The sequence below is a fragment of the Microcaecilia unicolor genome, chromosome 10 (assembly GCF_901765095.1).
Source record: "Microcaecilia unicolor chromosome 10, aMicUni1.1, whole genome shotgun sequence".
Classification (NCBI taxonomy): domain Eukaryota; kingdom Metazoa; phylum Chordata; class Amphibia; order Gymnophiona; family Siphonopidae; genus Microcaecilia; species Microcaecilia unicolor.
Genome location: NC_044040.1, coordinates 106,412,168 through 106,425,009, shown reverse-complemented (window position 1 = coordinate 106,425,009; position 12,842 = coordinate 106,412,168). Strand labels below are relative to the sequence as shown.

Sequence of the window (12,842 nt, the reverse complement as noted above, 5' to 3'; positions counted from 1 at the left end):
TTCCAGGCCATGTGGAGGCTTCGACGTATCAGATACCTCCTTCCCAGAGACTTGTTCCGTACCCTTGTCCACTGGCTTGTCCTATCCCACCTGGACTATTGTAGTGGTATTTATGTGGGTTGCCAGGCCTCCTTACTGAAAACTTTCCAAACGGCTCAGAACACTGCGGCGAGGCTCATCCTAAACGAGCGGCGTTTTGCACACGCTGACCCCCTACGCTTTAAACTTCATTGGCTACCTGTACAGGAGCGCATTGCTTTTAAGATCTGCTCCCTAACACATAAAATCATCTATGGGGATGCCCCGGAATACATGTTCCCCTTGATTGACCTTCCGCCTAGAAATGCCAACCCTGCTGCTCGGTCCTATCTTCACCTCCATTTCCCGAATTGTAAGGGAGTCAAGTATAAGAAAATCTTCGCCTCGTCTTTCCGTTACTGGAGTCCCAAATACTGGAACACGTTACCTCGCCACCTTAAAACTCAAGTGGACCATGCCCTTTTTAAGAAGTTGTTAAAGACATTCCTCTTTGCTAAGACTTATCCCTCAATTTACCATGTTGATTAAAACATCCCTTGTCCCTTACCCTACTTAGTTCACTTTGTTAGTTTCTTCCCCCATGTTTACTTCTCTATGCTTGCCTAAGCTGTTAAGTTTGTACTCTTATGTAATTCTCTGTAAGCCACATTGCGCCTGCATGTGTGGGAAAATGTGGGATATAAGTAACAAATAAATAAAAATAAATAAATAAATATATTGGTCTCAGTCTCTGACTCTGCTGCTCTCTATCTGTTCCCTTAACTCCGTTTCCAGGGCTTCCTCTGCATTTATTTTTTTACTTTCCTCCTTTCTTCTCCATTTCTTGCCATACATCCATAAGTAAAAACTGGGTCCTCCTCCATGGAATTAACTGGAGGAGGTATAATGGATCCAGCTTTTGCCTATTTTCTCCATCCACATGCAGTTTTTCTCCTCTTTTCCCGCTTCCTCATCTCCATCCATGTGCATCTTCTTCTTTTTTCTTTCCATCCCTCCAATCCATGTCCAGAACTTCTCCTCTCTCCTCCCCTCCATGTCCAGCATTTCTCCTCTCTTCCCTCCCCTGTATCCATATAAAGCAATAATTCTCTCTCCCCTCTCCTCCATCCAAGTCCAGTATTTCTCCTCTCTCCCCGCAACCCCTCCATCCATCCATGTCCAGCAATTCTCCTCTATCTCCTGCTATCCTCTCCATCCATTTCCAGCATTTCTCCTCTCTTCCCTACCATCCCATCCATGTGCATCTCCTTCCTCTCTTCCCTCCCCTCCATCCATATCCAGCATGTCTCCTTTCACCCCTGCCCTCCCCTCCCATGTCCAGCGATTCTCCTCTGTCCCCTTCCCTCCCCTCTCATCCATGTCCAATGATTCACCTCTCTCCCCTGCCCTCCCCTTCCATGCCGAGCGAATCTCTCTGCCCTGACCTCCCCTCCCATCCATATCCAGTGATTCTTCTCTGCCCCCTGTCCTCCCCTGCCATCCTTGTCCAGCGATTCTCCTCTCTCCCCTGTTCTCCCCTCCATATATAGTGATTCTCCTCTCTCTCCTGCCCTCCCCTTCCATCCATGTCCAGCAATTCTCTTTTCCCTGCCCTTCCCATCCAAATCCAGCAATTCTCTTCCCTGCCCTCTCTTCCCATCCATGTCCAGTGATTCTCCTCTCTCCCCTCCATGTCCAGCAATTCTGTCTTCCCTGCCCTCCCCTCTCCTCAATGTCCAGCAATTCTCTCTTCCCTGCTGCGACGTCAGACTCCGTCCGAAACTGGAAGGGATGCAGCTTTCAACAGCACGAGGAAGAAGAACTTAAAACAAGACCTCGGCTGGGCTGGCGGGGGTTGGGGTCCCCCGCCAGCTGAAGTAATATTTTTAAAGGCACCGGCAGCAGGAAGCGGACCTCGGTGGGGGTAGGTGACGGCGGTAGGCGGGGGAGGGTTGATGGCGGTGGGGGGGAGGGTTGAATGCAGTAGGGGGGGAGGGTTGACGGCGGTAGGGGGGGGCGGCGGCGGCCGGGGGGGCTATAATGTGCCCCCTCACTCTAGCCCCTACCCCCCCCTACCGCCGAACCTCAGATACGCCCCTGATACCAGCACCATGGGCATACTCAGTTCTCATGCATATTCAGTTCATGCATGAGAACTGAGCATGCCTGTGATGCCAGTGCCGGTGCCAGTGGCTTGGAGTGCTGCTTTTGACTGCTGTGCTTTTTCTAAACTTGGGTTGGAGGGCTAGGGATCCTCACCAGCTACAGTATTTAATTTTTAAAGTTCATGGTTGGGGGGGGGGGAGAAGGGAAGAGGAAATGCATGCCCACCCAATCTACCCACTGGCCCACCCAAAAATTGCCTTCTGGCTATGCCACTGACACTCACCTTCCCAGAGTGGCTCTAATTGTTCTCTATGCCCTCATGGAGACATTATGTGGGGGCAGGTGGTGCTGGTGCTTAAAGATATATCTCCTGTGCCTGAGGCATGTCTGTGGCCACTTAGAAACGTTCCTCCAGGTGCAGAGGTATATATGGACATTTTGCATGTTGCTGCTGACGTTTTTGGGATACGGGAACTAGTACTGTCATTGAATGTTTTGTATAGGTTATTTTCTTTCAAAAAATGTTATTGGAGATATTTTCAAATATAAAAAAATGTTTAATTTATTTATTCCATTATGGGCTCCAGATTTTTTTAAATTGAAATTTAAGACAATAAGTACAGAAAACAATTCCATCTACATCATTGGAGGAATAGAAAAACAGAATAAGAAATAATTCAAACCAGAAATCATACTATAATGTCACAAAACCTGGAGAGCACTCAAACATTCAAACCTATCAAGATGACTTATTTAACTTCCTTATTTATCCAAGATGGCGATGGAGCAGGACGGACCTTGACCTTGACGAGCTCTGTACCTGGGTGAAAGCTGCACGAGGCAGGCACAGGAAAAGGGGACCCGAAACAGCCGAATCAGCCAACAATACGAGTCGCTATTACTCTATTGCAGGGTGAAACTAATCGAACCTCTCCCACAAGGCTAGCACTCGTGCTCAGTTCAGGCGATCGGTCGCACCCCAGGCCTGCCCAACCCCTCGCAGCATCATCCCAGGCTCCCCATTGCCTGTTGCGGTGGAGACGAACGGTGATCCACGAAACAAGTGGAGAAGGCCAACCACCTTGGAGTACGAATCCGGACAGAGACAGACAACCGAGCTGCGGCTGCAGACCCGGACCTGCACCCCCGCCCTGTCCACATCTTCCCACCCCGGCCATCCGGGCTTGCGAAGTTGAGCTAAGAACGAGCAGCGAACGGCGAAGGGAGCTAGGACGTCACTCCCCACAACCCGACTGCACAGCACCTTACTACACTGCAGCGGAGGCAGAGGAGACGACCCAGGGCAAGGAGACAAAGGCAGATTCCGGCGCTGGGATCTGGAGCTAGTGAGCGCAGCCACGTGGCCCAGCTGAAACAAAGCCTCTTTTCATCTTCTGCCGATCCGACGAACAAGACCAGCGGAGCTGCAGTGTGGAAACCTGCGAAACCAAACGTCGGAACTCCCCACAACAGCGGCAGCGCTGGACTAGCAACAGCGATCCAGTACACGCTGCAAGTACCATCCGGGACAACAAGCTAAACCGAAGGAGAGAATGCTGCACATGACAACCAAGATGGCCACCAGGTAGGAAGCTCCGTGACGAGCTCCGGGGACCCTAGGGATTAGGACTTACCCGTGCTGTCCTAGACCCTCCCGGATCGATCAGGGGGGAAGAGGAGGGGAGCGGACATCGGGGGAGCCGTCGGGCGAGATCTGCGGTGGCTTCCTTAGTCTCCGACGTGGGCGTGCAGCCCGAGTTGACTGCGGCTATCTGCCGCCTGCCTGCCGCGTGGCTGCGGCCTTCCCCCACTGTTGTCCGGCTCCCGCGGCCTCTCTGCCTTGCCCCGTGCACTCCGGGGGAGCCCGGGCTCAGGGTCTCTGCGCGAAGGGGCTGGGCAGGCCGTAGTCTGCCGCACTGGTCGCACCTGTGGTCCCGTGCGCTGCCGCCGTGCTCCCCGGCCGGAACGGCCTGGGCGCGAATTGCAGTTGCTGACCAAGCGGTGGCTTCAGGGCGCGACCAGGAACAGTGGGAGGCAGAGTCCATCAGCCCCGGCCTGCGTCTGGCTGCGTCCAGCGCCCTTTGCGTCGGGCCAACAGAAGCAATGTCCACTGGCCCCAGCTTGTTCCAGTCTGCAGACCCAACTTTTCCCTGCCTGCTCTGATCCATTGGCCTGTTCCAACCCACCTGCCTGTTCCGGTACATCTGTTCGGAGTGTTCCTGGCCACCTGACCCAATTCCTCCCTGCTGTTCCAGCCAGCCCATCCAGCCCGCCGGATCCAGCCTCTCCCTGCATGTTCCAACTACCTGCTCCAACTTGTCCCAGTCCATCAGATCCAGCTTCTCCCTGCTTGTTCCAGTCATCTGCTCCAGCTTGTCCCAGTCCGTCGGATCCAGCTTCTTCCTGCTTGTTCCAGCCGCAGTCCGTCAGATCCAGCTTCTCCCTGCTTGTTCCGGCCATCTACTCCAGCTTATTCCAGCCCGCCTGATCCACCTCATCCAGCTCGTCCCAGTCCATCTGCACCAGCCTGTTCCAGTCCGCCTGATCCAGCTCCTCCCTGTTTGTGCCAGCCATCTGCTCCAGCTTCTTCCAGCCCGCCCAATCCAGCTTATTCCAACCCGCCTGCTCAGCTTCTCCTTGTTTGCTCCAGTCCTTCTGCTTCAGCTGTGCCAGCCCGCCTGATCCAGCTTGTTCCAGCCCACCTGATCCAGCCTCTCCTGATCCAGCTTGTTCCAGTCCACCTGATTCAGCCTCTCCCTGCTGGTTCCAGCTACCTGCTCCAGCTTGTCCCAGTCCATCGGATCCATCTTATCCCTGCCTGTTCCAGTCATCTGCTCCAACTTGTTCCAGCCCGCCTGATCAGCTACCTGCTCCAGCTTGCCGCAGTCTGTCGGATCCAGCTTCTCCCAGCTTCTCCTTACTCGTTCCTGTCCATCTGCACCGGCTTGTTCCAATCCCTCCGCTCCAGTTGTTGCAGCCCGCCTGATCCAGCTTGTTCCGGCCTGCCTGATCCAGCTTCTCCCTATTCGTTCCTGTCCATCTGCACCAGCTTGTTCCAGCCCGCCTGCTAGCTTGTCAGCCATTGACTTACCTGCTCTCCAGTCCATCAATTCCATCAATTCCACCAATTCCAAGCCTCCAATCCGGCTTTTCTGCTCCATTTGCCTCACACCCCAGTCACTACACATACACCTGTTACACCTCAATCACTACTTATGGCCCCTGTCCACATTCTCTTCCTTGCCCTGTCCCTTCCTAATCTTTTCCCCTCCCCCTACCGCTGTCTACCGCTGGAAATCATTGCCCACCCATGTCCCCTCCCGTCCTGCTCGCTGTGGCAATACCCTATTCACCCCCATCCCTCACCACCTCACCATCTCTCTTGTCCCCCTCCTCCTTCCTAGCTCTTAACCTTCAACACTTCCTTCCTGCAATTAACCCATCACCATTCCTCCTAAGTGCATCCTGTCTTTGTCGCCTTCGTCGCCCGACCTCCCCCACCCTCCTCCGCACTCTCTTGCTCCTCCTCTTGCTATCCGCGGGAGACATTAATTCTAATCCAGGCCCCCCTCACCTGTCCTCCTATCCATGCAAACGATTCCGTGATGTCTCCAATCTCGACTCTCCTTCCCCCCTCCTCCCTCCCCTTCTCATGTGCCCTATGGAATGCCCACTCGGTCTACAACAAACTGCCCTTCACCCACGATCTCTTCATCTCTCGTTCCCTTCAACTGCTCGCCCTAACTGAAACCTGGCTCTCCCCTGATGACTCTGCCTCAGTAGCGGCCCTCTGCCATGGAGGTTATCTCTTCTCCCACACTCCCCGCCCAGCTGGCCGCGGTGGAGGCGTCGGGCTTCTACTCTCGCCCTCCTGTAGTTTCCAACCCCTCCTCCTACCGCAGTCTCACTGCTTCTCATCCTTTGAAGTACACTCCATCCGGCTATTCTACCCATTGCCACTTAGAGTGGCAGTCATTTACCGCCCCACTAATAAATCCCTCTCGTCCTTCCTCACCGACTTTGATGCCTGGCTTTCCGTTTTTCTAGAACCCTCATCTCCGTCCCTCATTCTCGGAGACTTTAACATACACGTTGATGACCAATCCGACGCTCACGCTTCTCAGTTCCTCACTCTAACATCCTCCTTCAACCTCCAGCTATGCTCCACCACCCCTACTCACCGAGATGGCCATTGTCTTGACCTCGTCCTCTCCTCTTCCAGCTCTCCCTCCAATTTCTACGCTTCAGCTCTTCCTCTCTCCGATCATCACCTGATCACCTTCACACTTCTTCACCCCCCCCCCCCTCAGCCCCGTCCAACTCTAACCACTACCTCCAGGAATCTCCAGGCTATTGACCCTCCCACCCTATCCTCTAGTATTTCTAATCTCCTCCCCTCCATCATGTCCTCCGAGTCTGTCGACAAGGCTGTCTCTGCTTACAATGCCACTCTCTCCTCTGCTCTGGACACCCTTGCACCATCCACCTCCCGTCCCACTAAGGGTACTATTCCCCAGCCATGGCTGACCCCTTGCATCCATTACCTTCGCTCCTGCGCCCGATCTGCTGAACGCCTCTGGAGGAAATCCCGCACCCATTCAGATTTCCTTCACTACAAATTCATGCTATCCTCCTTCCACTCCTCCCTATTCCTTGCCAAACAGGATTATTACACCCAATTGACCAATTCTCTCAGCTCCAAGCCCCGCCGTCTCTTCGCCACCCTTAACTCCCTCCTCAAAGTGCCCTCCGTTCCCACCCCCCCCCTCGCTCTCTCCTCAATCACTGGCCGATTACTTCCGCGACAAGGTGCAAAAGATCAACCTTGAGTTCACTACCAAGCCATCTCCTCCTCTTCACCCTTCAACCCTCTCCCTCAACCAATCAACCCAGGCCTCCTTCTCCTCCTTTCCCGACATCACCGAGGAGGAAACCGCTCGCCTTCTTTCCTTCTCGAAATCCACCACCTGCTCTTCTGATCCCATCCCCACCAACCTACTTAACATCATCTCTCATACTGTCACCCCCGCCATCTGTCATATCCTCAACCTCTCTCTCTCCACTGCAACTGTCCCTGAGACCTTCAAGCACGCCGTAGTCACACCTCTCCTCAAAAAACCATCACTTGACCCTACCTGCTCCTCCAACTACCGCCCCATCTCCCTCCTACCCTACCTCTCCAAAATACTTGAGCGCGCCGTTCACAGCCGCTGCCTTGATTTTCTCTCCTCTCATGCTATCCTCGATCCACTTCAATCCGGTTTCCGCCCTCTACACTTGACAGCACTCTCTAAAGTCTGTAATGACCTGTTCCTTGCCAAATCCAGAGGCCACTACTCCATCCTCATCCTCCTCGATCTATCCGCCGCTTTTGACACTGTCAATCATGATTTACTTCTTGCCACACTATCCTCATTTGGGTTCCAGGGCTCTGTCCTCTCCTGGTTCTCCTCCTATCTCTCCCACCGCACCTTCAGAGTCCACTCTCATGGATCCTCCTCCACCCCCATCCTGCTATCTGTTGGTATTCCCCAGGGATCTGTCCTTGGACCCCTTCTCTTCTCAATCTACACCTCTTCCCTGGGCTCCCTGATCTCATCTCATGGTTTCCAGTATCATCTCTATGCTGATGACACCCAGCTGTATCTCTCCACACCAGACATTACCGCGGAGACCCAGTCAAAGGTATCAGCCTGCTTATCCGACATTGCTGCCTGGATGTCCAACCGCCACCTGAAACTGAACATGTCCAAGACCGAGCTCATCGTCTTTCCACCAAAACCCGCTTCTCCTCTTCCTCCACTTTCTATCTCAGTTGATAACACCCTCATCCTCCCCGTCTCATCTGCCCGCAACCTTGGATTCATCTTTGACCCCTCCCTCTCCTTCTCTGCGCATATCCAGCAGATAGCCAAGACCTGTCGCTTCTTCCTCTATAACATCAGCAAAATTCGCCCTTTCCTCTCTGAACACACCACCCGAACTCTCGTCCATGCTCTCATTACCTCTCGCCTTGACTACTGCAACTTACTCCTCACCGGCCTCCCACTTAGCCATCTATCCCCCCTTCAATCTGTTCAGAACTCTGCTGCACGTCTTATTTTCCGCCAGAACTGATATACTTATATCACCCCTCTCCTCAGGTCACTTCACTGGCTTCCAATCAGATACCGCATTCAGTTCAAGCTTCTCCTTCTTACCTACAAATGCACTCAGTCTGCTGCCCCTCACTACCTTTCTACCCTCATCTCCCCTTACGTTCCCGCCCGAAACCTCAGTTCACAGGACAAATACCTCCTCTCATTACCCTTCTCCACCACCGCCAACTCCAGGCTCCGCTCATTCTGCCTCGCCTCATCCTATGCTTGGAACAACCTTTCCGAGCCCTTACGCCATGCCCCCTCCCTGCTCATCTTCAAGTCTTTGCTTAAAGCCCACCTCTTCAATGCTACGTTCGGCACCTAACTCTTTCATGAAATTCAGACTGCCCCAATTTGACTGCCACTATCAGACTGACTGCTCACGTGTCCTTTAGATTGTAAACTCTTTGAGCAGGGACTGTCCTTCTATGTTAAATTGTACAGCGCTGCGTAACCCTAGTAGCGCTTTATAAATGTTAAGTAGTAGTAGTAGTATTATAAATCTTTCTAGCTGCTTAGGCTCAAAGAAAATATATTTAACATTCGCAAGAGTACTCAAACATTTGGAGGGAAATTTCAAGAAAAGAGTTGTTCCCAGGGCTAAAGCTCTGGGTTTGAGTTGAAGAAATTGTTTCCATCTTAATTGCATAATCCTAGATGGGCTCCAGTTTTTAGACGTTTTCCGATAAATGTTTATTTTGGCATTTGGTCATCATATTGAAAATGTTCCTGTTTATCTGCTAATATTTATACATGTTCCTGAGCAGGTGTAAATAAATGTCTCTGGCTTTTATCTAGATGCGATTTCTGCCAGTTTACCCATACACATAGACATTCCAGGAGGAAGTGTAAATTCGATGTTCATGACGGCAGACGTAGACATTCATTCCCCTTCTGAATAGGGGAATGCATATGTATTTTTTGGCCCTCAATCTCACCCAAAACATGCTCAGACTATGCCATCTTCATGTATGTATTTATTTATTTCTCACACTTGATATACTGCAAATAGATCCAAAACAGGTGACAAAGAGGGGCATTTTTGAAAGAAACGTCCAAGTTGGGATTTGGACGTCTTTGTAAAATGTCCAAATCTGGGGGTAGGGAAAACCGTATTTTCGAAAAAAGATGGACGCCCATCTTTTGTTTTTAAAATACCAAGGATGTCCTTGGATTTGGATATCCTTAGAGATGGATGACCTTAGACATGGACATCTTTGACTTTTGGCGATTTTCGAAACCAAGATGTCCATGTCAAAAACGTCCAAATGCAAGCCATTTGAATGTGGAAGGATCCAGCATTTGTAGTGCACTGGTCCCTCTGACATGCCAGGACAACCAACCGGGCACCCTAGGGGGCACTGCAGTGGACTTCATAAATTGCTCCCAGGTACATAGCTCCCTTACTGAGTGTGCTGAGACCCCAAACCCACTACCCCCAACTGTACACAACTACCATAGCCCTTACAGGAGAAGGGGGCACCTAGATGTGGGTACAGTGGGTTTGTGGTGGGTTTTGGAGGGCTCGCTGTTTCCTCCACAAACGTAACAGGTAGAAGGGGTATGGGCCTGGGTCCACCTGTCTGAACTGCACTGAACCCACTAAAACTGCTCCAGGGACCTGCATGTGCTGTCATGGACCTGAGTATGACACCTGAGGCTGGCACGAAATATTTTTAAAGATGTTTTTTGAGGGTGTGAGAGGGTTAGTGACCACTGGGGGAGTAATGGGAGGTCATCCCCAATTCCCTCCGGTGGTCATCTGGTCATTTCAGGCACCTTTTTGTGCCTTATTTGTAAAAAAACAAAAACACGTCTGGGTGAAAATCCACCTGATAATTGAAAGAGAAAAACGCCTAGATTTCGACCCAAATCGGGAGATAGACGTTTATCTCACAAAAACGAATAAATCGGTATAATGGAAAGCCGATTTTGGACGTTTTCAACTGCACTCCATCGCGGAAGCGTACAAAGTTGACGGGGGCGTGTCGGAGGCGTGGCGAAGGTGGAACTGGGGCGTGGTTTATCGGCCGAGGAGAAATGGCGCCTTTCGCCGATAATGGAAAAAAAGTATGCGTTTGTAGCTAGAATTTAGGGCACTTTTCCTGGACCCTGTTTTTTTCACGAATAAGGCCCCAAAAAGTGCCCTAAATGACCAGATTACCACCAGAGGGAATCGGGGATGACCTCCCCTGACTCCCCCAGTGGTCACTAATCCCCTCCCACCACAAAAAATTATGTTTCACAACTTTTTATTTTCACCCTCAAATGTCATACCCACCTCCCTGGCAGCAGTATGCAGGTCCCTGGAGCAGTTGTTAGGGGGTGCAGTGGACTTCAGGCAGGTGGACCCAGGCCCATCCCCCCCCTACCTGTTACAATTGTGCTGCTTAATGCTTAGTCGTCCAACCCCCCCAAACCCACTGTATCCACATGTAGGTGCCCCCCTTCACCCCTTAGGGCTATAGTAATGGTGTAGACTTGTGGGCAGTGGGTTTTGAGGGGGATTTGGGGGGCTCAACACACAAGGGAAGGGTGCTATGCACCTGGGAGCTCTTTTACCTTTTTTTTTGTTTTTGTAAAAGTGCCCCCTAGGGTGCCCGGTTGGTGTCCTGGCATGTGAGGGGGACCAGTGCTTTACGACTCCTGGCCCCTCCCACGAACAAATGCCTTGGATTTATTCGTTTTTGAGCTGGGCGCTTTTATTTTCCATTATCACTGAAAAACAAAAACGCCCAGCTCACAAATTGTCGAATAAAACATGGACGTCTATTTTTTTCGAAAATACGGTTCGGTCCGCCCCTTCACGGACCCGTTCTCGGAGATAAACGCCCATGGAGAAAAACGTTTTCGTTCAATTATGCCCCTCAATGTCCAAGTTTTACTTTAGGACGTCCCTGCTTTTTTCGATTATGGCTGAAAGACATCCAAGGGTTAGGCACGTCCAAGTCCTGCCTTCACCACACCTCCAACACGCCCCCCTTGAAATTTGGACATCCTTGCGACTGACTTCAGTTACAGACGTCCAAAATCGGGTTTCGATTATACCGATTTGGATGTCTCTGGGAGATGGATGTCCATGTTCCAATTTATGTCGAAAGATGGATGTCCATCTCTTTCGAAAATGAGCCTGTAAGTGGTTTACAATAAAAGTATTACAGCGCTAATGGAGGAGTAAGGAAGTCAGCAGGGCACAGATAAGGAAAGGCTAGGTAGAGGGTTAAAGGCCAAAGAGAAAAGATTTAAGGAGGGCATTAAGTTATTGAAGGGAGGAAGAGGATCTGGGGGGGGGGGGGGGGGGGGGATTCCAAAGCTTGGGGCCAAGATAGCTAAAGGCTGTATCAAGAGAGATGGCAACATGTAAAGCTGAAGGAGAGGGGAAGCACAACAACTTGACAGAGGAGAACTATAGGGAATCAGGGGCAGAGGGGAGGCAACCTTTAAAAATCAGCATAAGCAGTTTATAGCAAATTCAGGAAGAAACAGGAAGCCGATGTTCGAGACAGAGGAGGAGTAACATGATCAAAACAGTGGGCTCAATTAATTAGTTTGACAGATGTGGATTGTATTAATTGGAGGGGGAGGTCAGCATAAAGAGAATTATAGTAATCAATATGTGAAATAACTAAGGCAAGGCTCAGGGAACAAAGAGACTGAGGGGAGAAAAAGAAATGAACAGAACGGATATGGTGAAGGAAGTTTTAAATGAGTATATCCCAGCTATCTAAAATTAAGACTTAAGTGTTTACGCAATACATATGTCTAAATGCTGGTTTTGTCCAACAAAGAGAGGCAGTACAAATCCGCAGATAAGAGTAACCCAAAAAGCAGAACAGATCTCAGAGGAAGATCAAACAATACTTTAAAGTATTGGTGTTTTTTAATAGACCCGACATGGCCACGTTTTGCCTGAAGGCTGCATCAGGGGCAACACTACAAAACATATACATTCCATAATAAATTAAAATTTCTATTTAAAAAACAAATAGAGAATACAACAATTTAAAAAATATAAGTAAAAAATTTATATAAATTGAATTAAAAAATTACTTACTTGTCATATGTAAAAAAAAGTACATGTACAAATGCATTCAATCAAGAACAGAAATTGTTTAAAAATAAGCTAGTGTAACATGCATTGATTGGTATTAGGTCCAATACAGAAAACAGCATGTATCATACAGCCAAAAGAAGAGTACCTCATATCATGAATATGTGTTTGGTGCAAACAAGAAAAAATGAAGAGAAAAGATTTTTATAAAAACCCTCTATTAGACAGCTAGGCTTGCTCAGTACCTGAAAGAAGGAGCATACAATTCAATTCAATCCTTGTATACTGCTAATATCCCCTTTCCAGGGTTCAGTGTGGTTTACATTCTAGGTGAGACAAAAGCAGATAGTGTTAGTGTGAGGTATGAGAAACATTAGAGACCATTGGTGTAATGCACAAGACTAAAAACATTAAAGAAAAGATAATGGATGATACTAAGAAGTAGAAATGATGGATTATTATGAAGCAGTTTTGGGGAGGAGAAAGGTTTTTAGCCTCTTCCTGAAGTTGAGGTAGCAAGATCCCTC

General features: G+C 50.0%; 1 protein-coding gene across 2 annotated transcripts in view; it reads right to left on the bottom strand.

Moving 5' to 3' along the window:
• Positions 1-12,842, bottom strand: part of CLDN18 (claudin 18) — a 355,113-nt gene that overhangs the window by 175,434 nt on the left and 166,837 nt on the right. The gene's annotated exons all lie outside the window — the stretch shown is intronic.